General features: G+C 39.7%; 1 protein-coding gene across 12 annotated transcripts in view; it reads left to right on the top strand.

Annotated features, from left to right (window-relative positions):
• The first annotated feature begins 4,121 nt into the window (after positions 1-4,121).
• Positions 4,122-27,535, top strand: part of HUWE1 (HECT, UBA and WWE domain containing E3 ubiquitin protein ligase 1) — a 152,398-nt gene continuing 128,984 nt past the window's right edge. For 6 of the 12 annotated variants that reach the window (XM_023202507.1, XM_023202508.1, XM_023202509.1 and 3 more), the window contains exons 1-2: positions 10,111-10,246; positions 10,623-10,760. The gene's annotated coding sequence lies outside the window, so the exon portion shown is untranslated. Of the gene's footprint in view, positions 4,288-4,506; positions 4,604-6,691; positions 6,970-9,768; positions 10,247-10,622; positions 10,761-20,825; positions 20,832-27,535 lie in introns of those variants that run through there. The other 6 variants (XM_023202498.3, XM_023202499.3, XM_023202503.3 and 3 more) reach the window with 6 other exon arrangements.

Below are 27,535 nucleotides of genomic sequence, written 5' to 3' on the forward strand. Positions count from 1 at the left end.
AAAAAAAAAAAAAAAAAAAAAAAAGTGATGGGCCAGGCACTGTGTAAGTGCCAGCTCCAGAGATCAATTAAAAAGAATAAGGTAAACATATAGACACTGACAGAAAGAATTTCAAGAATGTATTGTCAATAAGGCAAGTTGTAAAACTTAAATATATCATTATTTCTCCTTTTTTGGTTTAAAAAATCTGCATTGTAATATAGGTGTAAATGTATATATAGAAAAAGATCTGAAAGAATATACATCATGCCATTAACTCTATTTGAATAATTTATGGGTTTGTCTGATCTTCTGTATGTAATCAGTTAAAAAGAAAGATATTTATATATACAAAAACGCCAGCATGAATATTAGAAAAATTGGTATTCAGGCTGGGCACGGTGGCTCACGCTTGTAATCTCAGCACTTTGGGAGGCTGAGGTGAGTGGATCACTTGAGGTCAGGAGTTCGAGATCATCCTGGTCAACATGGTGAAACCCCATCTGTGCTAATAATACAAAAATTAGCCGGGTGTGGTGGCACGTGTGCCTGTAATCCCAGCTACTAAGGAGGCTGAAGCAGGAGAATCGATAGAACTGGGGAGGCAGAGGTTGCAGGGACCCAGGATCGCACCACTGTACTCCAGCCCGGGTGGCAGAGTGAAACTGTATCTCAAAAAAAAAAAGAAAGAAAGAAAGAAAGAAAAATGGCATTCAAGGAAAAAAAAAACTTTAAACAGGGTAAAGAGAGATACTGAAGAGTTTGAGGTGACAGTGAGCTATGATTGTGCCACTGCACTCTAGTTCTAGGCACCAGAGTGAGATCCTGTCTCTATAAAAAGAAAAAAAGAGACTATCTACCAAGACTATCTTCTGTCATAAACATATATAGCAAACAATATTCCATTAAATGTGTGAAGAAAACAGTTACAAAAGCACATAAGTTGTACGCTATAAAGTTTTAAAAAATGCCTATGCAACTCTTGCCAAGATTGATCAGGTACTGAGTCATTAAAGAAAGCACAATGCATTTCCGATAGTAGAAATAATAAAAGTCACATTAATGGAACACAGTGCCGTACAGCTAACCTCTAACCACAAAAACATCCAGATAAGAAAAAATTTGAGTCACCTCACAAAGAAAATACTTCTAAATATCTCACGGTCAAAGAAGAAATCAAACCTAAAATTATAAACTAGAAATTAATGAGAATGAGAGCACTTCATATGAAGTAAAACACTGAAAAAAATAAACTTAGAGAAAACTGGAAAAAGATATTAATAAACATGAAAGCTGAAAACAATAACTTAAGTAGAGAATAGGGAAAAATGGTAGAATAGAAAAATAAATCTAAGAAATAGTTTTTTGAAAATATCAACAGAATAAACTCTAGAGAGTTTAGTTAAATGAGAAAGTGAAATGCATAAAAATAAGATGGCTTGATTGGTGGATAGATAAATGATATATATGTAGTACAGTTATAACAAAACATGGTGAAATCAATGTGGTGGGTATGCAGATGTAAAATTCTTTCAACGTTGTCGTATGTTTGAAAACGTTCATAATAAAATAGTAAAAATCTCTTGGGGCACAGCGCAGTGGCTTATGCCTGAAACAACACTTTGGGAGGCTGAGGCGGATTGGAGAGGATTGCTTGAGCCCAGGAGTTTGGGACAAGGCTGGGCAACATAGTGAAACCTCGTCTTGTTCCCCACTTTCCCCTTGCAAAAAAAATTTAGCCAGGCATGGTGGCTTGCACCTGTAGTCCCAGCTATTCAGGATGCTGAGGCAAGAAGATCCCTTGATCCCTTGAGCCCAAGAGATCGAGGCTGCAGCGAGCCGTGATCATGACCCTGGGAGACAGAGTGAGACTGTCTCAAAAAAAAAGAAAGAAAGAAAGAAAGAAAATATTCCTTAGCTAATAATCAGGGAAATGTAAATAATGAGACATTTTTCACCCATTATATTGGAAAAATATTAAAATGATTGGTTAATATCGAGTCCGGGTAAGAATTTAGGGAAAGGGTAATTCTTACTCACTGCTAGTGGAGGTATAAACTGAAATAGTCGTTCTACGTGGCAATTTGTCATTTGACATTATGTACTAAAATTCCAAAATGGGCTATCTTTGGGCAGAGCACAGTGGCTCACGCCTGTAATCCAAGCACTTTGGTAGGCCAAGGCAGGAGGATCACTTGAGCTGAGGAGTTTGAGACCAGCCTGAGCAATGTAGTGATACTTCATCTCTACAAAAAACACAAACATTAGCCAGGCATGATAGCACATGCCTGTAGTCCCAGTTACTCGCGGGAAGACTGAATCAGGAGGATCGCTTGAGGTGGGAGGATCGCTTGAGCCTTGGAGGTCAAGGCTGCAGTAAGCCCTAATCGCACCAGTGCACTCCAGCCTGGGTGACAGTGAAACACTGTCTTAAAAAAAAAAAAAAAGGTGTGCTACCTTTATCCAACTATTTCATTTCTCCATGTTTATCTCACAGAAATATTTTAGCATCTGCAGAAAAAAGCATGTACAAGGAATTTTATTGCAGCATTGTTAATAGTAGGAAAAAAACCCCACTGTAATAGTCAAAGATGGAAAATAACATGTGTTTATCCATAGGTGAATGATTACAGTATATTCATTCAATGGAATACTATGCAGTAGGTAAGATAAATGTGGTAGATTTATATATATTGACATGGAAAGATCTTCAAGCTACATTAAGTGAATAAAGCAATTAACAGAACAATACATAGGATGCTATTCGTTTTTTAAATGAAAAAGAAAAACAAAGTCATGCTTTTCTATTTGTGTATACGAATGTAAGGGGAACTTTAAATTTATCCGTGTTTTACAATAATCATGTGTAATTAGGAAACCGATTTTAAAATGAAAAAAGAACAAAACTGAAATTAATTACATGCTAAAGAAAGTATAGTTTCATGTTGCCACTAAAATGTTATAGATGGGCCGGGCGCGGTGTCTTACGCCTGTAATCCCAGCGCTTTGGGAGGCTGAGGCGGGTGAACTGCTTGAGCCCAGGAGTTTGAGAACAGCCTGGCGACATAGTGAGACCCCGTCTCTACAAAAAATTAAAAGTTTTCCAGGCGTGGTGGCGCATGCCTGTAGTCCCAGCTACTTGGAAGACGGAAGCAGGCAGGAGGATCCTTGAGCCCAGGAGGTCGAGGCTGCAGTGAGCCGTGACCATGCCACTGCACTTCACCCTGGGTGACAGCGATACTTTGTCTGAAAAAAAAAAAAAAAGGTAAAAAAATTTAAAGCAACAATGTATCTCGAAGGGGCCCTGTACATCTCCTGAGATCATATACAAAATATTATATGTAAGTATATATTGGGGTGGGGGATCCATTCAGCAGATTCTCAATTCGAGGGATGAACCACTGCTCTGGAGGTCTGGAATTAGAGAAATGGAGGGCATAATTACAGTTTTTATTTCCTCGATGTCTCAGGAGTTCTTTTAATAGTGCTTTTGTCTTTAAATACTAAATTAATACATACTTTTTATTAAAAAGTGAAACCTTATCGAAGTAGCTAGAGTTCCAAGTCAAAGTTCCTCGCCCCTCCAATGTCGTCCGCAGCCCACAATAATTAAGTAGGGTTAACAGGGGATCTCCTACCGGGTCCTTTTTATTCCCATGTATTTACAGATGCAGATCCTCTACAGGATCCTTGTCAATCGCGCTGCCGTTCCAAATAATCAAAGGAGAAAAAGAGAATGTTTATTGAGGGCTTACTATGTGTCTGAAGTGTTTTAAGGGTTTGCTCGCGTTAACTCTGGGTGGTCGGCGTCCCACGTCGTCTCCGCTCTGGGTCCAGGCTTGCCCTCTTGCCCCACACTCCCGATTCTTCACAAGGCATCTGGCGAGGTCGTTAATTTTTAAAGGTAAATCAGATCAAATCATGTTCCCTTCCGCGGCTGCCACCGTGCCTCGAATCAAATCCCAATTCTTAGCGACCCTATCATCCATTCTTAGCGACCCTATCAACCATAGAGGTTGCGTTTACTGGGCCTCGGGTAGCTCAGGCGCGGTCCCCTGCAAGGGACCCAGCCTCACCGCGGAGGGAGCTCCCTCCCGAGGGGCAGGGGCGGGGCTTCGCGTGCGGTGGGTGGAGCCCCAAATCGAGTTTGAGCTGAGCCGGAGCGAGGAGGCTTTCGACTGAGGGCTAGCGAGGGGAGCAGGGCTGGAACAGGGCTGGCACAGGGTTGGAGCAGGGCTGGAGCAGGGCTGGAGCGGGGCCGCGGACCCCGCACGCTCCTGCGGGCCCCGCGGAGCCATTGCGGCCGAGGTGAGTGTCTATCCCTGGGCTGGGGAGCGAGCTTTGTACGCGCGGCCGTTCTCGGCTTCTCGCGGGTGGCAGTGGCGAGGTGCGGGGGGGAGTTCCCACGGGACCCTGCGCGGAGGCGCGGAGGTGGCGGCCTTGGGGAGCCTGCGGGAAAGGCTGCTGGAGGGGCAGGGCGGCCTGCCCCAACCCTCCCTGAACCCCGCCTCCTCTCCCCTCCCCCAGGCCTCGGCCGGCGCCAGCCAAGAGCTAGCCGCATCTTCGGGGGCAGCCGGGCAGCGGCCGGCGGCGCGGCGAGAGAGCGACTGACAGGGGATGCGAGGTACCGGCATTAGCCATGGCCAAGTGGCCCTAAAGAGGGAGTAGAGGCCGGGCCTTCAGCGTTTCTCACTGGTTTGAGGAAGGCAGCCTCAGAGGAGAGGGAAGGTGAGGGGCGGGCGGGCAGGCTTCGCGGGTAACTACTAGGCGTTGCATATATATGTTTTGGTATCTAAATGGTACTACACATACTCACACACATTCATTTCGATTAATTGCTTGTTTAAAAATCTAAGAATATGTCTTGTAGATCTTCTTATATCCGGGAATCCAAATTTATGTCGGATTTTAAACAGCTGCATTGTATGATTGTACTACAGTTTAACCATTTCCCGATTGATATACATTAGCTTCTCTGTTGGGGGAGGGAGGGGACTATTACAAGCAATGCCATAATGAATGGGTTTGTGTATATGTATCATGCCATGTATGAGTATTTCTGTAGGAGAAATTCTTAGAAGAGTAATCGCTGGGTCAGGGTGTATATGCATTTTGAATTTTGATACATTTGTCCAAATTGCCTTCCCAAAAGCCTGTACTAATTTACACTCTTTAATGTTGTGCGAGAGTGCCTATTTTTCCACTGTTATGCCAACACGTATTATCAATCTTTGTAATTTTAGCCAATTTAAAGGGCAAAAAATCGTATGTCATTGTTTTCATTTGCATTTCCCTGATTACTGGTGAAATTGATCATATTTTTGTTTGTAAATAGGCAAATATCAATAGTTTAGATAGGCAGCTTTCCTATTTATAAGCAATAAGCATTTTGAAATTTTAATAATAAACCTGTTTGCAAGAGAAACGAATAAAAATACCTGGAAGTAAACTATAAAACTTTATTGACGAATACCGTAAAAGAACATCTGCATTAAAGGAGAAGGAATACTATGCTTCTGAATAAGAAGGCTCAATATTGTAGTGATGTCCATTTTTCCTATATTGATTTATACAGTTGATGCAATTTCAATAAATATACCAAGTTTTTTTGGAACTTACTATGATTCTAAAGTTCATCCAGGGGAAAAATGGCTAAGAATAACTGAAAAAATATTTTAAAACGTAAGTTTTAAATAGGGATATTTGTACTACTGGCTATTAAAATGTACTCTAAAGGAACTATTTAAATTAGAACGGACAGAACAATGCATTAGAATGGAAAAGCCCACAAATCGAGCCAGATTGGATCCCAAGATTTGTTGGAGAAACACTGTTGGCTAGACGTGGAAAAACTGCCATATTCAGGCATTTCCCCCCCATCCCCGAAGCTTGAATATTCCTTTGAGGGCAGACTCCTTTGTTTGGAGAAAACCACTTTATTGGATCTTTTTGGTTATGCCAAGGTAAAGCTTCAGTAGTTAAAATTGGTGACTTTGGAACTAGAACTAATGATACGGCCTTCAGTTAGATTAAGATGGATTCAGGTTAGCCTGCAGTGCGGCGAGGGAAGGAGTCTGGATAATACAGGTTTAAGAATTTTTTTCCCTATCTAATGGGCAAAAAATGTTATGTCATTGTTTTCATTTGCATTTGTGTGCTTACTGTGAGATTGAACGTCTTTTAAATGTTAGTCCAGGAAAATGTTATTCCTGGAGATAGGTAACAATGGGGGACTCTTTGCTCCCCTTCCAGAATGGAGTTTGGCTAATTGGTACAGCCTTGCCCGGAAGCGTGAGAATAAACAGGTTGACTTTTTAAATTTTCCTCAAGCACTAGGCTCTAGACACCTAGATCGGGGGCGGAGGCAGTTTTCAGGACATGGCCGAGATTTGGCGCTGAGCTGTGTCATCGCGAGGTTTGGCAGCCAGCTCCGCAGTGGGTCGGAAACCTCGTGGTAGGCGAGATCCCTGCAGGACGGGAGGTTCCTCCCTTCCCCCGAAAAACTCCCAGTCATTTTCACGAAGCCCCGCCTTTCTCCTTTTTAGGAGTGTGCACCAGGTCTCGCGATATCTCATGTTTCCTAAAGGCGAGGCGCGGGCGGCATCCTGCGGTGAATTAAGAAGGGCTCGCTGAGCTAAAGCGTAATATCGCGATAGTTCTCAACGCATGCGGGAGCCGGCCCTGGTAGGTTGGCTCCGCCCCTCACTGCTTCGTTAGGTTGTGCGTCATTTGCTTTTGGCTTCGCGTAGGGTGAAGCTGTAGCTACTTCGGCTTTGGTGGGAGGGAGGAGGGGTCTGGAAAGGGCTGGGCTCAGGCTTTTCCCGTCCGGTAGAGGCTCTCGCGGGATCGCGCAGAAGCGGCGGTGGCTCGGCTACTGACTGCGGTAGCCGCGGAGGCGGCGGCAAGGTCTTCGGCTCGTGCCGTTCTAAGCCGGAGAATTCTCGCGGGAGCGGGGTTACGTCCTCGTGGGATTCGTTGGCGGTGGCTGAGGTAGCTCAGGGGTGGGGGGGCAGTGACTAGGGTCGGTCCGCCTGCTGTTAAGATGGCGGCGGAGGCTGATGTCTGTCCGGCCAGGACCCAGCACAGAGGTGTTGGCTATCTGCCTTTATGACGCCTCTGAGATACCCAGCGTTAAGGAGGTGACGATTGGCGAAACGCCGGGGTGCCGGTAAACCAGACCTGAGGCGAAGACCACCTCGTTTCTAGTCCGTTGAGGCGACACCATTTCCCGGGCCTCGGCCGCGTGTGGGCCCGCCTTTGCTCCACCGATCGGTCAGCGCCTCCGTTGTCGCCGCCGCAGTGGGCGGATTGGGAAGGGTGGGAGGGGAGTCTGGAGTTCGCTGTGGAGTGGGGTTGGGGGTTAAATTGAACGGTGGGAAAGAGAGGAGCAACCAACGACGACTGGCCCCTATCCCCTACCTTTTCTGCCGGCCAGCCTCCGTTCTCAGCACCTCCGACGACCCGGATGAGTATCCTGGTTTTTCTCGAGGTGGGGTCATCTTCGCCAACTCCCGCGGTTTTAGAGCTAAGGCTTAGGGGTCAAGCAGTAGTGTCACTGGCGTACTCCTCCTCTCCCCACACCCCTCCTAATTCTATCGTCCCATCTAATCTTCATCTACGTGGATAGTTGAGGTTCGTATTTGAGGGAGGGGGGGCGTCAAAGCTTTTCCCTGTGACTCCTTCCCCAGTTCTTCTAAATTCGAGGTTAGCCTGAGTCCCCTAGCCCGCCTCGTCTCCCCCTTCCATTGGTCCCCTTGGCGCAGGCGTTGAATAGAGCCTATCCTGTTGACTGCATTTACTCCATCTTTGTGGATGGAGCCATAGTAGCCTTCCATTTCCTCAAGTCTTCATGTTTGTATGACTCTGATCCGGATTTCTTAGCTCTGCATGCTGCTAAACCACTGTTAAGCGAAACTTTGAACGGGTCGGTGGTTGGATATTGCAGTTTAAGTGGCCTTTTCGTTTACGGCCATTAGCCTTCCCTTCCTCATTCCTCCCCCTCAGAAGGCTGTAGAGGGTAACCCTCCAGTAAGCCCGCTTTCTGTCTTCATCCCTCTTCCATTTCCCTTGCAAGCCTGGGAACCGCCCCTTTTCCCTGCCTTGCTCTGAGTTTCTAGGAGCCTCTTGGTCTGTGGACATCTGTTTTTGCTGCTGAGTACCTCTTACCTGCTTCTCACTTCTTAATCTTTCTATCCCCCACTCCCCATACTCCTTTTCCAGGAGCTGAATCCCCTAGAAGGAAGATAACCCTCCTCTCAGGCTCCCCTACATTTTACCCCTTTCATTTACTAGAAAACAGCATTGATTGTCCTGCCCCTCCATCTGCCCTGTTCTTTATTTTCTCTTCCCCCCCGTGCCACCGTTACTATAGGCAGTTAATTTCCTATCATTTTTTTCTCCTTTGTAGATTACATGTTCAGCATTGTTTTAGTCCCAGTGTTGCATAGATTGAAGAGATACCAACATTCCCCAGTCATAGGCGCGGCCTGGTATGGTGGAATTAATAGTGTGTGTTTTGGGTTCACATTGAACCTTGTGACCTTGGGCAAAATTTCAGATTCTCAGTTCATCTATATAATGGGGATAGTTGTGCTTACCTTAGAGGGTTGTTGCTAGAATTAGTTTAAGAAAAAAAAAGTAAAATGTCTTAACTCATGGTAGGCACATAATAAATTAGGATTACTTTTTGATGTAAGAATACATTGGTAGATGTACCTGTGTCATATGCTACTTTTATGACCTGGGAAAGAATAAGAGATTTTTGTTTCTTTAACTGTACATTCTTGGTATATTTCTAGGCCAGATCTATAACTTTTATATTTTTTTCCTCGTAGGCCAAACTTTTTATCTCCAATGGGTCATGATGTTTGAACGTGATTCCCACTCTTTGTTTCCTTCTAATGGTCTAGGAATTTCAGTGCGTAATCACTATCCTGGAATGACCACCAACCATAATGTTCCTGTCAAGAACCACACCCAAGTGTTCTACCTTTTGGAAGGGGTGCCTCATGCCCTGCCTACTCATTTCTTCCACTCCTCCAAAGGCAGTCCGTCCTGTCATTCACTCTACAAAAGTAATTTGGTCCATGCATTTCACAGTGGTAAAAGGAACTTCTGTTAGCTAGTTTTCAAGTATTCATGCTACTTTTCCCCTCCCTCGTTTGGTTCCTCAGATCAGTGTGGGGATCTGCTGTTTGGCATCTTCTTACCTGAGCAAGATAATTCCTATCTAAGAGAGAAAGATCATTTGGAATACCAAGCTTCTTTTCCATGGCGAATTACTGCTGGCTCTTGAATACACTATTTCCTGTTGTGTTACTGCCATTTTATATTTTCTAACGTACTTATTAAACAGCTGTGACTATATTTGATTTGGATAAAGTTTTCCTTTTTTTTTTTTTTAAGATGGAGTCTTGCTCTCGGTAGGCTGGAGTGCAGTGGCGCGATCTCGGCTCACTGCAACCTCCGCCTCCTGGGTTCAAGTGATTCTCCTGCCTCAGCCTCCAGAGTAGCTGGGACTACAGGCGTGCGCCACCGTGCCCAGCTAATTTTTGTATTTTTAGTGAAGATGGGGTTTCACCGCGTTGGCGGTGACCTTGGCGTTCTCCTGACGTGATCTGCCTGCCTCAGCCTCCCAAAGTGATGAGATTACAGGCTTCCTTACTGTTAATATATTGATTAGACCAATATTAAAGTGTAACATTTTACAGTTTTTTTTTTTTAACTAATTCTAGCAACAACCCTTTAATACAAGCACAACTATCCCCATTGTTTTACTTCGGCTGGGTGATGGGAATTGAAGTAGAAACATGGTGGTGAAAAGTTTACTAGGATTTAAAATTTGCAGGAGGTAACCGTCCCACAATTAGCTGTATGTGGGCTGTAGTTTTGAACTTCAGGGTCTGCTTTATTTAATTTGAAGTGCTTTGTAGGTAATAAAATTTCTCCCATTTTCATTGGAGGGCAGGAGATCACTTTCTGTTTTGAGATTTTGCATTGGTGCATTTTACAGTGGGTTAAGCAGTGATCACAAATTTACTAAACCTCAATTTCAATTTGACCCTTATTGAGCATTAGAATAAATCTGGGAATGATAATGTAGGTGTGACCTAAAAGTTTAATTTATTCTAGGTAGATCTCTGAGAAGAGAGGAAGGAGTGACAATACCAAATAAAAACTTTGTCTAAGGTTCAATGGCAAAGTTCAACCTGAGTTGCCAGGATGTTTATCGTTTGTCTCCCAGTATGGCCAAAAAGCATGTATGAAGGTGAAGAATAATTTTTATATGTACAGTTTTTTTTTTTTTCACAGATACAATAAAGCAAATATATCCTTAGTGTTAGTTTATATTGAGGGTATAAACTTGTCTAAAAAATAAAGTGACTTCTGTAATTTCATTTGGGTTGAACTGAGTTGTTTGCGGGAATGTTGTCTAAGTGTTAGAAGTATTACAGTTGTTGGTTCTGAATTCTTCAGTTACTTCTCAAAGCAGGTACTAAAAAATGCAAATAGATATGTAAGGACTATTGCTTTAGAAATAATAACTGGCTATGTTTGAACATAATAGAATGGTTAACCCTCCTCACACATACTAATAAATGTGTTGTGTATCTCACTCCTCTCCCCCAACTTATTTTTTGTAGGTCCTCCAGTAGCCTGACCTGAGTGGGTTAGTGATCCAGAGAAACCAGCAGGCCAACTTGGTCAGGAAGGTTCGGGAAGCTGTTGGAGCAGTGTGGGGAATTTCCCACCAGGATGAGTATGATTGGCTGTGATTTTAGGTTAGTTTTTGTAAATCTCTGTGGGAAGTATTTGTATTTTACTTCCTGGAATGGAGATAGTAGGGGTGGATATATTCCCATTCTGTAATTGAGCTACTTTGGTTTCTTCCATTTTCTGGATCTGGTGTGGTACTGGTTGCTTCTTTTGTTAAAGTGGAGCTCGTTACTGCATTAAAGGGAATTGTTTAAATGAATGATGTCTGTACAAGATTTTTTAAATCACCCTAGGCATCATTCAAAAAATAAAATTGCAAGGCATTATGTCTAACCAATTCTTATTAAAGAGTTATGAAAAATTTCAAACATGCAAAAATTGAATAGTGTAGTAATCCCCCCGCTTACCCATCACCAGCTCTAATACTATCAGCTTGCACATTCTACTTCATCTATACTTCTGTTTTTTTTTTAAATTTTTTAAAATTGGGATGGGGTTTCACTGTGTTGCCCAGGCTGGTCACAAGCTCCTGGGCTCAAGCCTTCCTCCCTTCTTGGCCTCCCAAAGTGTTGGGATTACAGGCGTGAGCCACCATGCCCAGCCTGTTTCATCTATACTTCTAACCACTGCCCCCGTCAATGGATTATTTTGAAATAAATCCCTGTCATACTTATTTGTAAAATACTTGTTTGTATTTCTAAAAGGCAAAGGCTCTTTAAATATAAGATCAAAACTATTATCACAACTGAAAAAATTAACAAATATTTAAAAATATCAAATATAAAATGTTCAGATTTCTCTGATTTTTTTAAGCTTTGTTTTTTTTCTTTTACAGTTTGAATCAGGATCCTGAGAAAGCACATTTATTGCAAAGCATTGATACAGCCCTTAAATCTATTTTAATCTGCAGATTGCGTCTTTTTTGTTTTTTTTTCTTCCAATTTGTTTGTTGAAGAAATTGTCCTATATATAGTTTCCCGCCCCCCATATTTGGGGATTACAGCCCAGTAGTGTTGTCTAACCCGTTCTTGCTAAATTAAAGACCCTGGACGACCCATTATAATGGAACAATGGCTATAATCTCCTGTATCCCAGTTGGAGTTGATAGTGCTGTCCTAGGCACTATCCTAAAATAACTAGTCATGGATTCCTTTTTCTGTGGCAAAGTCTGATTTGATACCTGACTTCAGTTCCATGTCTTGGCCTTGCTTATTGCTCCACATGAAAAGTAGGCCTCCTGGTGGAAGAAGCTAGTGTTTCCTAATGACCTGATTGTGCCTTTGGGGTTTTTCATGCATGGTTTCAATTTCCTTAGGTGATTTAGTTATTTTTATACTACTTTATGATGTTGCTTTTTATTCTTTTGATTTTAGTATCTCAGCTGTTCTGACCCATAACTTCTAAGCTATTAAGACCTAATAATGAGTTCGTGGCTGTCACACAGTTCTTGAAATGGCAATACTAAAACAGTTTTTGAGAGCTTCTACTTACATCTTGATTTTCAGCTATTATACACAACCTTAGTTTCCCTACTGTGATTTTTCATTTCCTTTCATCTGAAATTTATGTTTCCTTAGCATAAATTCCTTTAAACTGTTCATTTCTTTCCTTGTGCAGCATTGCCCATTCTGGGATCTACTCTGTGTCCCTTCCATGGCCAAAACCTGAGAATGGAAATTGGACCCATTAGGCTCTAGTCAGCCTTTGACTTAGGCACAAACGGGCAGAGGAAGGCCACACTTGTGCCTGCCTTTAAAATGAGAGTAATTTCAAGGGGCAGGGAGGGTAGAAGTAACAAGTGAAAGTTTTTGAAGTATTTAGATGAAATATGATTGTGAATCAACCAAGTGTTATGGATCATGAATTCAGGCCTTTTCAATTATTTGTTCATTAATGGAGAAATAAATCACTGGTTGAAAATTGATTAAATATGAAGTGATTTCTTGGGAGTTGCGGTAAATTCGTGAATTCAACAAAAATAATTTGAGGCACATTGGATATAGTGATTAGATACTTAGCCCTGAGTTTTCTGTAGTTAGGAAGTTTGGACGAAATCACTTAATCCTAAATTGGTGAAACTAGGATAATTAAATTGTTCATAGAGTTTTTGCACACGGTAGGCATTCTAGTATTTGAGTTTTTCCCACAATTCTTAGCTGCAGATTTACAATGGAAATGCTGTTGGTATTTTTTTTTTTCTTCTGTTGTGTGTTTTCAACCATGAGTTCAAAGTGTTATTGAAATGCCAAACTTGGTTGCTTTGAAACTATTTGTCCTTCACATTCCATGTTACCTCTTCTGGAGTAAGATTAAGTTGTTGATTGTTGTGTAGTTGTAACCATTTTAGACTGCTTTACAATGATCTCACTATCTATAAGGTTGATATAAGTACTTGGGCTTTCGGTGTTTTGCTGTATTATTGTTTCCTCAATGACTGGTTACTAGATGTTTATGTTAATGTCAGGAATAATTCAACTTTTAAGTCGTTTGATGTGTCATAGGTGTTGAGTTGTTAAAACTGGATGTACTTGTTGAACAGCTTGGTCTTCTGGATATAGAAATCCTTATATATTTCTATATATATAAGAAGAAGTGAAGAAGTGGCTCTATGAGTAAAACAACTGTAGGTTTTCTTTGGGCTGTTAACCTGAGCATTTTCAACTTTTAAGTTCTCTTTAAAAGTTTTTAGTCATTTGGCTTTAAAAATTACAGTTGGTGGCATAGAATGATCCCATAATGTGGTTCTACAGAAAGTTGGAATGTTTTAATTTATTATGAATGTACCATTACATGAAGATTGGGATTGTAGATCTGATTCAGTCTGGACTGCTGATCGAACTAGATGAATGTTAAAATTCTTCAACTCTTGAGATTCTGATTGTGTAATCTTAGGTATTGAAAGACAGCAGTTTTTCCTTTCAGTAGTCATTAAGTAAATGGTGACTAAAAGTAGGGAGATGAATTATTCTGGAATGACCTTTCACTATAACCATTTAGATTTAAAAGATTGGTGAATCTGAAGATACTGTCATGAATTTATGTACCACCTTTAGCACAACCCAGGTTTTAGGTCCTTGTGATTAGATATCAGAGATAATTGCCCCAGCAGTGCTTGGGTATATTGCATTTGGAGGCTGTTTATGTTTTGGAATGATTTTGGAAAATTACTTTGGATACATTATTTGCTATGATTATTTCCTTATATGCCTGTCTATTTTATAGTGAGGCATATTTCTCCTGGTCTTTGCTTTTTTTCCTTTTTTTTTTTTTCAAACTTCCACTATTCTTTATTACAGCATTCTGACAATTGAGTTCTTATAGGTGGAAAGACCTTTCAGCACAGCGATTAACAACATGAACTCTGGAGCTAGATTCACAGAGTTCAAGTTCTGACTCCCATTTCTTACCAGGTGCACTATGTTGTGCAAATGACTTAACCGCTTTGTGCCACACAGTCCTTCATCTGTAAAATGATGATAGTACTGCCTGCCTTGTAGAGTTCCGAAGAAGTTTAGCTAAATTAATGCATATAAAGTGCTTAGAACAATGGTTCTGAAACTTTAGGGAACATCAGAATCACCTAGAAGGCTTCCTAAGACAGATTGCTGGTCCCCACTCCCAGAGTTTCTGATTCTGTAGATCTAGGAGGGGCCCCAGATTTTGCATTTCTAATAAGTTCCCAGGTGATACTTCTCTATTTCCTGCAAATTGGCAGCTGGATCTAGAGGCTTGATAAATTTCAGGTTCATTCCCTTTGGCAAATACATTGGGGGGTAGGGGGAAGGTGTTCATTCACAACATTGATTATGTTATGATGACTTGAATTTTTTGGATCCATTAATTTGTTGGGGGGGGGGCTACAAAATGGTGACGTTCTAATGCTATCATTTTGTTTTCATTTGTTAGCTGGAATTTTATGTTTTCCCTCATGTTTTATTTGGTTACTCAGCAATATAGTTTATGTAGGAAGAGCAGGATAAATACTCAATTTTTTTAAACATTGCTTTCAAGATGATGAATTGGTTTCCTGTCATCTTCAAAAGGTTACACATATAAGTGTATATATAACAATGCATCCATAGATGTAAACATTTGATGGGTTTCAATACATTGCAGTTCTGATCCTTAGCGAAGTTCAAATTGTCCCACTTGTGGCTAGTGGGACTCTCTTAAAGTTGGCTCCTGATTCTTACTGACATGCTCTCTAGTAGTCTTTGATAGAGCTTCCTTGCTATCTGATATGTCAAGATGTTTCCAGGCTCATTCTTGTGCATTTCTGCCCCAGACCTGGAATCAGCTAATGGGATTAAGATAAAAGGTGAAGTCAAAAGAAATTCTGTTTTTGCCAAGGGTAGCTTGGAACTTTCTATCAAGCTCCACTTTTCTCTTTCCACTTAACCTCCCTAGCCTGCCTCTTCATTCTTCTCTAACTTTGTATTAGAGTTTAGGTGGAAAGGTTTGAGAAGCCTTGATAATCATGGGACGATCATGGAGCCCAGGCAGTTCCGGATTTGGGACCTGGCCACTTACTAGGTCTGTCAGTTTGGGCAAGTTAACCTGTATCAGTTATGATCTGGGGAAATACCTTATTCATATGGTTATTAGAATTAAAGAGAAAATGTAAGGTGTTAGTACATGGTAGGTTATCGGTAGATGGTGATTTATTTAATCTACTATTTCACTTAACTCCTTCAACACCTCAGAGGTGGACAGTCAGGGTAGTGAAAATAATGGCCATTTAACAAAATGTGTCTGGACACTTTAGGTCTGTGTGGGATCATCAGTGGTGAGGTGGGATGGGGTTTGTACCTGAGTTTTTTTGGGTCTGAGACTTTGGCCAGTGATAACTTAATGTTCGAAAGAGTAGTTTTTCACTTTGGAACTCCTTAAAGGAGTCACATTTATACCCTCTGAAGGGTCTTAGCCAGTTCTGTAATATGTATTACATTGGTTACCTTGATCTCTCTCCATCTATACAGGCCCCTCCTATTCAAGGTGTTCAAGGTTCTGTTGTAACCTTAGTAACCTATAATGAGTCTTCCTAATAGTCATCAGTATCACCACTGTTAACACACTTCAGCAGCACCATACATGGCAGGTCAGCAAACAGGTAAATCTTATTTTTTTAAACATTACACATAATATCTAAAGTATAGTATGTGGCACGTGGTAAGTGCTGCTCAATAAATGGAAGTAATTGTTCAGTTTTTAACTTAATACCTCTTTTTTGTTTTACATAACATTTACTGAATGTTGCTAAGTATAAGGAGTAAGGAACATAAAATGAATGAGACTTGGTCTCTGCCCTTGAGAAACTCACAGTCGAGTTAAGGACTGTGAGATCATGTTTAAAGTTCCTTAGCCTTTTCCTTTGTGTCATCATTTCTTCCCCTGCACTGTCTATGCATGATATAGCCTGTCCATTGTTTCTCAGAGCTTTCCTAATTCTGTGTGTCTTCCCCAGCCTTTGAGACTGCTGATATGTGAGAAAGCCAGCAACTGTCTTCCATTAATACAGGGTTAATATCAAGAAAAACCTTTGGGCTAATACTGGATTTCAGAGTGGCACATGCAGTTGACATTACAATACCATTTTATGATCTTTAGATGGGCCTATACACCTGGGCTCCAGCCTCTTTCCTGTTCCTTTAAACTGCCTTCCTTCCATCTTTCCTCCCCTATACCCTACCCTTAACTTATTTGGTACATAACAATAGAGGCTCCCATACCCAGGTAGTGATCACGTATCTAAAGATACCGCTGTGCTTCATATAAACTAGGATTTGAGTGGGCCTAGGGTATATCACTAAATTTCCATTCTTATCTATAAAACAGTAATCGGAAAGCCTATTTCATAGGTTGCTATGAGCATTAAAGCGAGATGATAAATTTTTAAATGCTTATAAAGTATGAAGATAAGGTCATTATAATTTATATAAAATATTTACTAGCTATGTTACTTGGGGCAAATTACCTCATCACTGAGCCAGTTTCTTCATCCTTTAAATGAAGATGGTGATATCTCATTCAGTTAACAAATACTTCTTGAGGACGTTGTCGTTGCAGCTACATCCTGGGAATACAAAGATGAGTGACTGGAGAATGTAGGACAGTGTGGGTGTGGTCTAGGGGAAGGAGACTTGCGAATCACACAAAGGGATCAGTATGGTAATGTGAGGAATGAACAAAATGTGCTATAGCAGTTTACAGGAAGGCATCAGAATGTCACAGAGTTTTGTTAGGGTTAAGCAAGATAAATGAAAAGTACTTCATGAATTCAAAAATGCTATACAAAGAAGTTAGTTAAATGTATCCCAAATGAATCAATGGTCTCAACCATTATTATTTCTTCACAAGACTTACTCTTTGGATGCTTTTATTTCTTTGAGCTAGATTTTATGACCTCCTTAAAGGTGTTACCTGTAGTAGAGTATCCTGAAAGTAATGCTTTTGTCTAAAATAATTTTTTTCATCCATTTTATCATTTTCTAGTTTTTAATCACTGAATTAATTCAGGAAAAACTAGAAAATGTGTGCATATTTGGGGAGGGGATATACATAATTCCACCACAATGTTTAGTCACTGTTAACATTTTGGTGTATTCACATCTTAATGATAAGGGTAGTATTTAAAATCTAGTAGGAAATTTTAAGGATAGGCATTTCCCAGAATAGAAAACTAAAAACGTCCACTAACAAGAAAGGGTACTGAAACTGATAATCAGAAATGCAAATTTAAATAAGGTGGTTTTTAGTCATTAGATTGGTAAAAAATAATTTGATAATATCAAGTCATCGTGAAAGGTGTAAGGAAGAGTCTGGCCTTATAATATTGCCTACAAGTGGCGTAAATTGATACAGCTATTTTGGAGGTGATTTTGGCAAGTTGCAAGAGAGTACATACTATATGATGCTATTTATGTTTTAAAAAAACCATGGCAAACTGACAAGTTTATTTGGGAGGAGGGATCATAGGGAATTTTACCTTTTTCTGTAATGTGTGCATTTCTACTTCTGAAAAATTTAAAATACACTGAGAAGTACAGAGAATAATAAAACAAAAATCCCTATCCCTACCCCCACTCCGGAATTGGTCATTTTTAACATTTATTTTTGCCTTAAATTTTTTTGTGGGGTATGAAGTAACACAAGTTGAGCGTCCCTAATCCAAAATTCAGAATGCCCCAAAATGAGTGCCAACAGGATGCCACAAGTGGAAAATTCTACAGCTAAGTACTTAACACTTTGTTTCATGAGCAGAATTATTAAAAATATTGTATAGGGTACAACGAACATTATTTGGGTGATGGTTACACTAAATGTCCAGACTTCACTACTGCGCAATATATCCGTGTAACAAAACTGCACTTGTGTCACCTACATTTATACAAGAAATTGTGTATAATACCTTCAGGCTGTGTGTATGGAACATGAATGGATTTCGTGTTTAAACTTGAGTCCCATCCTCAAGATGTCTCATGATGTATAGGCAGATATTCCAGAATCTGAAATCTGAAATCCTGCTGGTCCCAAGCACTGGATAGGAGATACTTAACCTGTATAGGTAAATAGGAGATGCTTTTTTAATACCCAGCATCCCCTTCCCCCCCCTACAATCAGTACAATGAATTGCTTGAATTTTTATACTGTGAGAATGGTATAAATTATGAATTGATAAATAATTACTAAAATCATTTATTAAGAATGCTTTGGGAATAGAACTTTTTTTTGTTTGCTCATTTTCTTGTTAACTCTTGTTTGAAAACACTTTCCTGAATTTGTTTTTAAGTAATCATCTTCATGAATGTAGAATTATACATGGCTTATTGTTGAAAAATACAGATAAACAGACAAATCTCCACAAACCCCAAACTCACAGATAAAATACTCTTAACATTTTGGTATGCAGTATCTTCCAAGGCTTTTCTTAACAGCTATGTAGCCATATTATATATTTTTTCAGAAATACTCTTTTTAAAATGTAATTCATTACCTCCCTTACAGCTTTCAATTTTGTATGAAAAATTTCAAACAAAAATGCTGAAAACATAGCACAATGAACATCTGTGTACCATCAGCTGGATCCAACAATTAAGTATTTGCCATATTAGATTTACATGTACAGATGTGTGTTTAATTTTTCTGAACATTAGAAGTAAGGGTGACACTTTTAAGGATACTGTTTCAGCTGCATGTCTTAAGAATAAGGACATCTTGGCCTGGTGCAGTGGCTCACACCTGTAACCTGAGCACTTTGGGAGGCCAAGGTGGGTGGATCATCTGAGGTCAGGAGTTCGAGACTAGCCTGGCCAACATGGTGAAACTCTGCCTCTACTAAAAATAGAAAAATTAGCTGGGTGTGGTGGCACCTATAGTCCCAGCTACTCCGGAGACTGAGGCAGGAGAATGGTGTGAATCCGGGAGGCGGAGCTTCCAGCCTGGGCGACAAAGCAAGACTCCGTCTCAAAAAAAAAAAGAGTAAGGACATCTACAAAACCACGATACCATTATCATGCCTAGGGAGTTTGTTACTTTTTCTTAATATTGTCTAATATGCAATTCATATTCACATTTCCTCAGTTGTCCCCAAACTGTCTTTTTTTTCAAGCTGTTTTCTCCAAACTAGTGTAGAAATGGTATTTTTATATTTGCTCTTCCCACATATTGACCCCTGTTCTCTGTCTTTGTCATTATGTATACTTCTGTAGCATTTTTAATGGCTACATTGTATTCTATTATATGCAGAATTTATTTAACCAGTTGACTGTGTTCACACCTTTTGCTGTGTTCATACTTTTCCCTCAGTTGTCCCCAGACTTTTTTCAAGCTGTTTTCTCCAAACTAGTATAGAAATGGTATTGTTAAATTTGCTCTTCCCACATATTGACCCCGTTCCATGTCTCTGTCATTATGTATACTTCCGTAGCATTTTTAATGGCTACTTTGTATTTTATTGTTTGCAGAATTTATTTAACCAGTTTGCTGTATTCATGCTTTTCCAGTCCCAGTTTCTCATGATTTTAAGTAATGCCTCCTAACATATAGGTAATTCAGCATTCAGTAAATAAGTGTCGAATGAAAGAAGGAAGCATAGATACATCCTAATAGATAAATATTTATGAGATCCATATTTAATATTTTTAATTTTTTATTTCCCTAGGTTTTTGGGGAACAGGTGATATTTGGTTACATGAGTAAGTTCCTTAGTGGTGATTTGTGAGATTTTGGTGCACCCGTCACTGGAGCAGTATACACTGAAACCAATTTATAGTATTTTATCCCTCACCCCTTTCCCACCCTTTCCCCCTGAGTCTCCAAAGTCCATTGCGTGACACCCATATTTATATCCTTAAGAAATTTCTACAACCGGAATGCAAAAATGTAAGGCTTTTGATACTCATTGCTAAATTGGCCTTTAGAAAGGCTAACCTTGGATTTTTCACTGTGATATGTTTAGTATATGATCCATCATGATTTACAATATTATAGCACATCAGGATAAGCCTTGATAAATCAGAAGAGTATAAATATGGATATAGCCAGTATCATTGTTACAGATGGCTCACTGCATATTTTTTATGTATGTATGTATATGTGTATATATATATATGCTGCCATATTTTTCCAGGGGCTAGTTTGACTTCTCTACCTTGGAGGGCTTTGCAGTTTGTTAACCCAGGTGCCTGCTCCTTAAATTTCTTTAAATATCTTGGTGAGACCAGCCTTAAAAGGAAGTATAGTCTGGAGAGATGCAGTTGTCACTAGAAGATATCCTTTTACCTAGAGAATTTTAGATTTTTGCTTTTAAAAAGTAAAGATAGGCTGTTTTTATGGGTGAATTCAAATCTCTCCCTCTAGCAAACAAATTACCAGCAGCTTTAAAAGGGTAGTCTTCATGTCCAACAGAAAAGCTGGATGATACCCTATATTTCATATTATCCATATCAAACTCCTTATTTTATAGGCCTAGTTGCAGGAGTAATGACATATCCATGGTAACATGGCTGGATAGTGATGAAATTGAGCATCAAACCCAGGTTACCTAGTCCAGTATTGTTTTCACTATGTTTTATCTTTCCTTAAAACTGAACTTTATATCTAAATATGCCATCTGGTGTCATCTGTGGAAATACAAAGTAAGTGGCCCTCTTCCTATGAGAAAGTTACTCCCCAAATAGGGGAATTTTAGAGTAGAAAGTTAATGTGAGAAAGGCAGAAATCCAAAGAAAGCTGTTTCTTTGCCCTTTTGACCGTAGTTCTTACTTTCTGACATGAGGTCAACTTGGAGCTCTTTCACGGAACAGTTTGATATGGTCATGTGTTTTCATGCATGTATGGATGCTATAAATCAGTAGATGAGATTGAATTTCCTGTTTGTAAAACTTTCAAATTAAAGGGATGCTTTCTAAGTCCATCTTATTCCCTTCCTTTTTTCAACTGTTTTAAACTATAACATGCTTGCTAGTTTTAAAAAGATTAAAACAAATGTTCACACCTTTTAGCATTATAGTTATTACTATGTTAAGTGTATGCTATGTAAAGTATGTTAAGTATTTATATACTGTGTTAAGCTTTTTATGCTGAAGTAACGGTGTGAAGTAGGTGTGTACATTTATTTTCATCTGAATAGTTAGCCAGTAGCTCCTGTTTTTCTTCCTGGCAAACTCTATTTGATCTTTAAAAATATTCTCAGGTAAAATAATTATTTGCAGAAGTGTATTATTTTTTAAAAACCTAGGAATTTGTGGCAAGTAGAAAACTAGCATGGTTACTTTTAGCTGTTTAGTTTTTGAAAATAGTTCAGATTGTTCATGTTTAATATTTAACATTTGTCTTAGACTGAAGGCAAAGTATTACAGATAGTGCTTTAAGGGATCTTAGTTATTGTACTTCCATTTTACATTATGTTGGAAGCCCAGAATGTCATAAGGTCTTAAAGCCAGTTGGTGGCTGAGAACTAGAGTACCTTTGCGTACTTCTCTTTCATTTTCAGTAAGCATCTTTCATGTAAATAGATATATTGTAAAGCAGTAGATTGTTCAGAATTGTCTGGTTTATTTAAGAACGTTTGAAATAACTATTTGCCAGGCTGTGTGGAGTGCTATTAAATTTACTCAGCCATTTTTTTTTCTATATGTTGGGACACCTTTGTTTTTAAAGGCTTTGTTTTACAACTTTCTTATCAGTGAACTGATTTGATCTTCATAACAAACCTGTGAAGTTGGAATCCTTTTCAACATCCTGGAAAGAGTTTGCTGCCAGGTTGATAATTGTTATAAACAACTTGCTCTTTTAAACCATGCAAAAGAATCTTTGTCTCTGTTCCTTCCAAATTCACTTGAACCAGATCAAAACAGTTGAGACCCAGTTAAAAATTTTGATTGAGTGGCATGGCCTGCACATTATTTAGTAGACTGTTTACCTTTTGCAGAACTGTATAATTTGAGAATGAGACTGGATGCTCCCAATCTCATTGTCATCAAAGTAGAGTTTAAGTTGTTGGTTGTCTGCAGTTAGGCTAAAAGTATGGAGATTAGTATATACTGTATGTTCTCCTTCATATGCAGGTAACGTGTAGAAAGATTGAGAAGGTCGGCTCTTTTGCATTTGATCAGATCTGTATATCTGTATTTCTGTCTTATCAGTCTGTAGAATACCTAGCATAAGGTTGCTGCCCTTAGATTAATCTGGAGCCAAAAGAGATGGAACAAATAACAATATGGCTTACTCTTTGCTGGGCACAATCCTATGAGATAGACTTGTTTATTTTACAGAGGTGACTGGACTCAGAGATGTATGGCAACTTGTCTAAGATCATACACCTAGTAAATGGAATTTAGGCCCAGGTCTGTCTATTTCCCAGGCCTTTCCATTATGTTGTTGTCTTTTACTTCATTTTTTTTTTTTTTTTTTTTTTTTTGAGATAGAGTCTCCCTTTGCCACCCAGGCTGGAATGCAGTGGCGTGATCTCGACTGACTGCAACCTCCGCCTCCCAAGTTCGTGCGATTCTCCTGCCTCAGCCTCCCGAGTAGCTGGGACTACAGGCGTGTGCCACCATGCCCAGCTAATTTTTGTATTTTTAGTAGAGATGGGGTTTCACCATGTTGGCCAGGCTGGTCTTGAACTCCTGATCTCGTGATTCACCCACCTCAGCCTCCCAAAGTGCTAGGATGATAGGGGTGAGCCACCATGCCTGGCAGGCGAGGTTTGATCTTCAGAGATGCTGCTTGTCTGTAAACCCAAGGACGTGAGAGAATTGGAGCTGAATAATGCAAAAGGGGTGGAATTCTGTTTCTTTCGTATCTGGTACCATCTTTATTGTATTTGACAGTAGCCTATCGTGGCTTTGGGAAAAAATACCATATACCTGTGTTTCATAAATGAAAGGGAAAACATTGTCATGGCTAAGCAGACAGTGTCTTAGCTTTCTTTAGGGCATTGGTTCCTAATGTTTTTCAGGTCTTGGATCCTTTTAAGAAGCCAGTGGAAGCTGTTGACCATCTTCTGGGAAAAAGACCCATATATGTAAAATTTTCCATAGAATTTCAGGGTTTTTGTGATGGTCATCCTTCAGTATAGGTTGAGGAATTCTAAAGATTCCTCTACACTTGTTTTTCTCTATATGTCATTAAGATGTCTAAATGGCTGTGTTGTTTGTTCTTGTATTTCTTAGTACAGGCGTCCCCGACTTAATGATGGTTCAACTTAGGATTTTTTGACTTCACGATGGTGTGAAAGCAAAACACATTTAGTAGAAAGCATACTTGAGTATCCACATAACCATTGTGTTTTCCACTATCAGTACGGTATTCAGTAAGTTACATGAGACATTGAACATTTATTATAAAATGGGCTTTGTGTTAGATGATTTTGTAGGCTGTAATGTAAATGTTGCAAGCATGTTTAAGGTAGGCTAGGCTATGATGTTTGGTAGGTTAGGTAAAGTAAGTGATTTTTGACTTAGATACTTCCATTTTACAGTGGGTTTATTGGGATATAATCCCATCATATGTTGAAGAGCAACTGTGTATATTTTTCTAGACTTATTTTTCTACACTGTGGTCAAAGGGGTAAGCTTGGCTAACTGTCACTTTTGCTTAAAGATATACTCTGTATTATGCAAATTTAATAATTTATCTTCTGTGTTGATCTTATAATTGGTTGTGTTTTCAGCCTTTGGGCATGAGGAAGTTGTAATTCTCTTTTTTCGTGTATTGATTCATTGCCTTTATATTATGATTGCTTCTAATCTACTTTATTTCTGATTTTTTTTCCCTTATTTTCTACATTTCTGTACACCTGGCTATCTGAGTAGTCATCTCAATGCCCTGCATATAGTATGTTTATAATTGTTGAATGGAAAGATGAAGGTTAAATGAATCTAAATTTCTTTTTTCAGTTGAAAAATTCACCAAGAGTTTAATGTGACTTGGATTTTTTTTTTAGTTTTGTTAAGCATTTACTGGATAGTTATTCATTTATTAATCTGTTAATAAATGACAGTTAATATGCTGGTACAGGAATGCAAAGATAAATATGATACGGTCCCACTCTTGCAGAACTCAGTATAGTGGGGAGACTGTCAGGTAGGTAAAGAGGTGTACTGATTGAGGATCAATATGCAGGATATAGTTGGGGCTAAAGCATGTAGGGAGCTGAGGAAAATATTATGTAATATCATAGCACTGTTAAGAGAGGTAAGCAGGGGACCAGGTCCTAGAGGTCTTGGATGCTGGTTTGAATAAGGAGTTTGTACTTGATGTAGGTGGGTTTTGAGTTTTAGGGAGATTGCTCTGGCAACAATGTGGAGGATAGAATGGAGGGATCCAGCAGGAAAAAGTCTCACTTTAAAATAACTTCAATTTATGAGACTTTTCAAAACATATACAAAAATAGAAAAAAGCATAATGAACACCCATGTAACTGTCACCCAGCTTGAACAGTTATCAACACAGGGCTGTTGTTTTATTTATACCCCACTCCTCCCCTCTATATTTTTATTAAAGCAAATTCCTAAGTCACAGAATGACAAAGCATATATTTAATAATCTAATGCCATGGCTCTCAAGGCTGGTCTGTGCTGCCAAATCACCTATACAGCTTGAAGAAAAAAAAATCCCCACTTCAGACCTACTGAATTGGATAGCTCTGAAATGCCTGTGTGGTCAGGCATTTTTAGTTTTCAAAATAAGTCTTGGGTGAAGTAAATTATTTTTAAGATAATTGTAAAATAACTTCTGACAAATGAAAATATTTTCCTGAACTCACTGAATGCTGCCTGTGGCCCTTCTGGGTGAAATTCACCTATTCGATAAGGGCAGGCTTTTCTTTCAAATTTTTTTTTTTATTTTTTGTAGAGATGGAGGTCTCACTCTGTGGCCCAGGCTGGTCTCCGGAAAACTCCTGGCCTCAAGTGATCCTCCCACCTCAGGCTTCCAAAGTGCTGGGATTACAGGCATGCAGCCAGAAACTGACAATTCTTAAGGTGTGGACTAGGAATATTCCAGAGCACCAATTTAAAATGTGTAGACCAGGAGTCTGTTCCTCTCCTGCTTAGTTTGCATAACTTACACTTAGGCATTGCTGTTTTTATTTTTTGTTGAGAATACCAAGAAGGGCTCCTTAGCATGCTGCCATTTCCTCTTTTGGTAAAATTGATAATCTACAACTTTGGTGAGCCATGTTTGGTTACCTAATTCTTCTGATGCCAGTTTCTCTAAGTAATTGGGAGTATCCGGGAAGGATAACTCTCAGATTTGCAGCTTCCCTGGACTGTGAATAGAGGATGTTGCAGGTGATGTGTTCTCAGATACCATTCTCACATCCAAAGTCAGTGTTGGAGGTTTCAGATTCCTCTTTCTTAGTATCCCTCCCTGCCCATATTTTCTTTGCTTAAGCATAACTGCAGTGCAGAGAAACACCCAGAGCCAGCGTAAACTCTTAATCTGAAGTATAGTGTTTTCAGATTTTAAACAAGAGACTCCTTCAAGGTATTTCTGCAAATGATTTCCATATTTGTCTTGGGTGAGTAAAGGCTATTTTTCAGTTGCTTTATTATGACACTTTACTGTCAAACCTAGGTCAGCAATTCTCAGGGCACTTGAGAGTCATGTTTTATGTGGCTAAGGATAGAGAGACTGGTGTCTGTAGGAGAGGGGCATAGCAAGGTGGGCTGTGCATATAGACATTATGTGCAATGTAGAGTTGTGAAACAGATTTGGGTTTGATTCCAGGTTTTGCCACTTACTAGGTATGTGGCCCCTCTCAGTAAACTGGGCACAGTCTTCATCTCCAAGGATTAAAGATAATGCATAATAGGCATAGAGTAAGTGTTAGCTGTTGTTTTTATGATCTTAAATGTTTTTCATAATATTTGTTGCATGGATATTAATGTATTAATAGATAATCAGAAACTGGACGGGATGGAAAGCCCTGACAATTACGTGGTGTTCCATTTAACAAATCATAATCAGTGACATCTATGCCTCTATAATCAAATAGTGAAGACCAGGCTGGGTTTCAAGATGCATCTTACTGCTTGACATGATGAATGGTCAGGGCGGCTCTCACCTGAATTTACTTTCAGAGACTGTAGGAGGCAAAAGGAAATCGTTGCAAGGCAAAAAGTAAAGTATTTTGCTTTGTGATACTTTGGAGTTTGGTTTTCTCTAAGCATTTATTGTTTAAGAACTGCCATAATGCTTCCATGATTTCTATGGGGATTTTAGGCTCATTTTGATTCATCCCCACTCCCATACTTACGTGCAACATCTCTTACCTGCTAATAATAAACCAAAGTGCCTCCTGTGTGCCAAGCTCCAAACACAAGAAGATGTAGGAAAGAAGCTCCTAGAGTAGGGAGCAGCTAATCTAAGGCATTTGTTTAGATGGTGTTCTTAATTTGGTGCATGTCCTTTGGCTCAGGGGCCAGTGTTTTCTTCTTTAAGGAAAATTTTAGGCCTGGCACAGTGGCTAACGCCTGTAATCTCAGCACTTTGGGAGGCTGAGGCCAGGAGGATTGTTTGAACTCAGGAGTTCGAGACCAGCCTGGACAACATGGCGAAAACCCTGTCTCTACAAGAAACATAAAAATTAGCCAGGCGTGGTAGAGTGTTTCTGTGGTCCTAGCTACTCTGGAGGCTGAGGTGAGAGGATTGCTTGAGCCTGGGAGGTTGAGGCTGCAGTGAGCCAAGATTGTGCCGCTGCACTCCAGCCTAGGTGACAGAGCGAGACCCTGTTTCTTTAAAAAACAAATTACAAAAGGAAGTCTGATTATAAATGGATCCATGATTTACAGGAAATTTGGAAGGTTCAGAAAAGCATGAAGCATAGATAAAACTATGTGTTACCCTGCCACCTAGAGGCAGCCATTAGAGGCCAACTACTAGTAATGTTTATTTCTTCCCTTCCAAGGTTTTTTTACTTTCCCACCCTGTGGCAGACATTTTCTCATTAGTAGGGAAGTGATAGGTACAGACTGCAATGTAATCACATATGGAGGGATATCCAGTCAAGATTTGAGGGGTTCAGGAGAGGATTGTCCTAATTCTGGATAGTATTCTGTTCAAACCCATGTAAGTGCTTATTAGATTACAGTGAAATAGTGGCTAAATGGTCCCTTACCCCCAGTTTTCAAAGGGATTCTTACAGTTATCCCCTCTTTTCAAGACAATTTGCAGCCACTTGAGAACATAAGCTAGTGTCTTTATTTACCTTTTCCTCTACATTTCAGTGACCCCATAATTCGCTGCTTCCATTTACAGCCAACATATATTTTTTTTCCCCCGAGACGTAGTTTCGCTCTTGTTGCCCAGACTGGAGTGCAATGGTGCAATCTCG

Source organism: Piliocolobus tephrosceles, chromosome 12 (assembly GCF_002776525.5).
Source record: "Piliocolobus tephrosceles isolate RC106 chromosome 12, ASM277652v3, whole genome shotgun sequence".
Lineage (NCBI taxonomy): Eukaryota > Metazoa > Chordata > Mammalia > Primates > Cercopithecidae > Piliocolobus > Piliocolobus tephrosceles.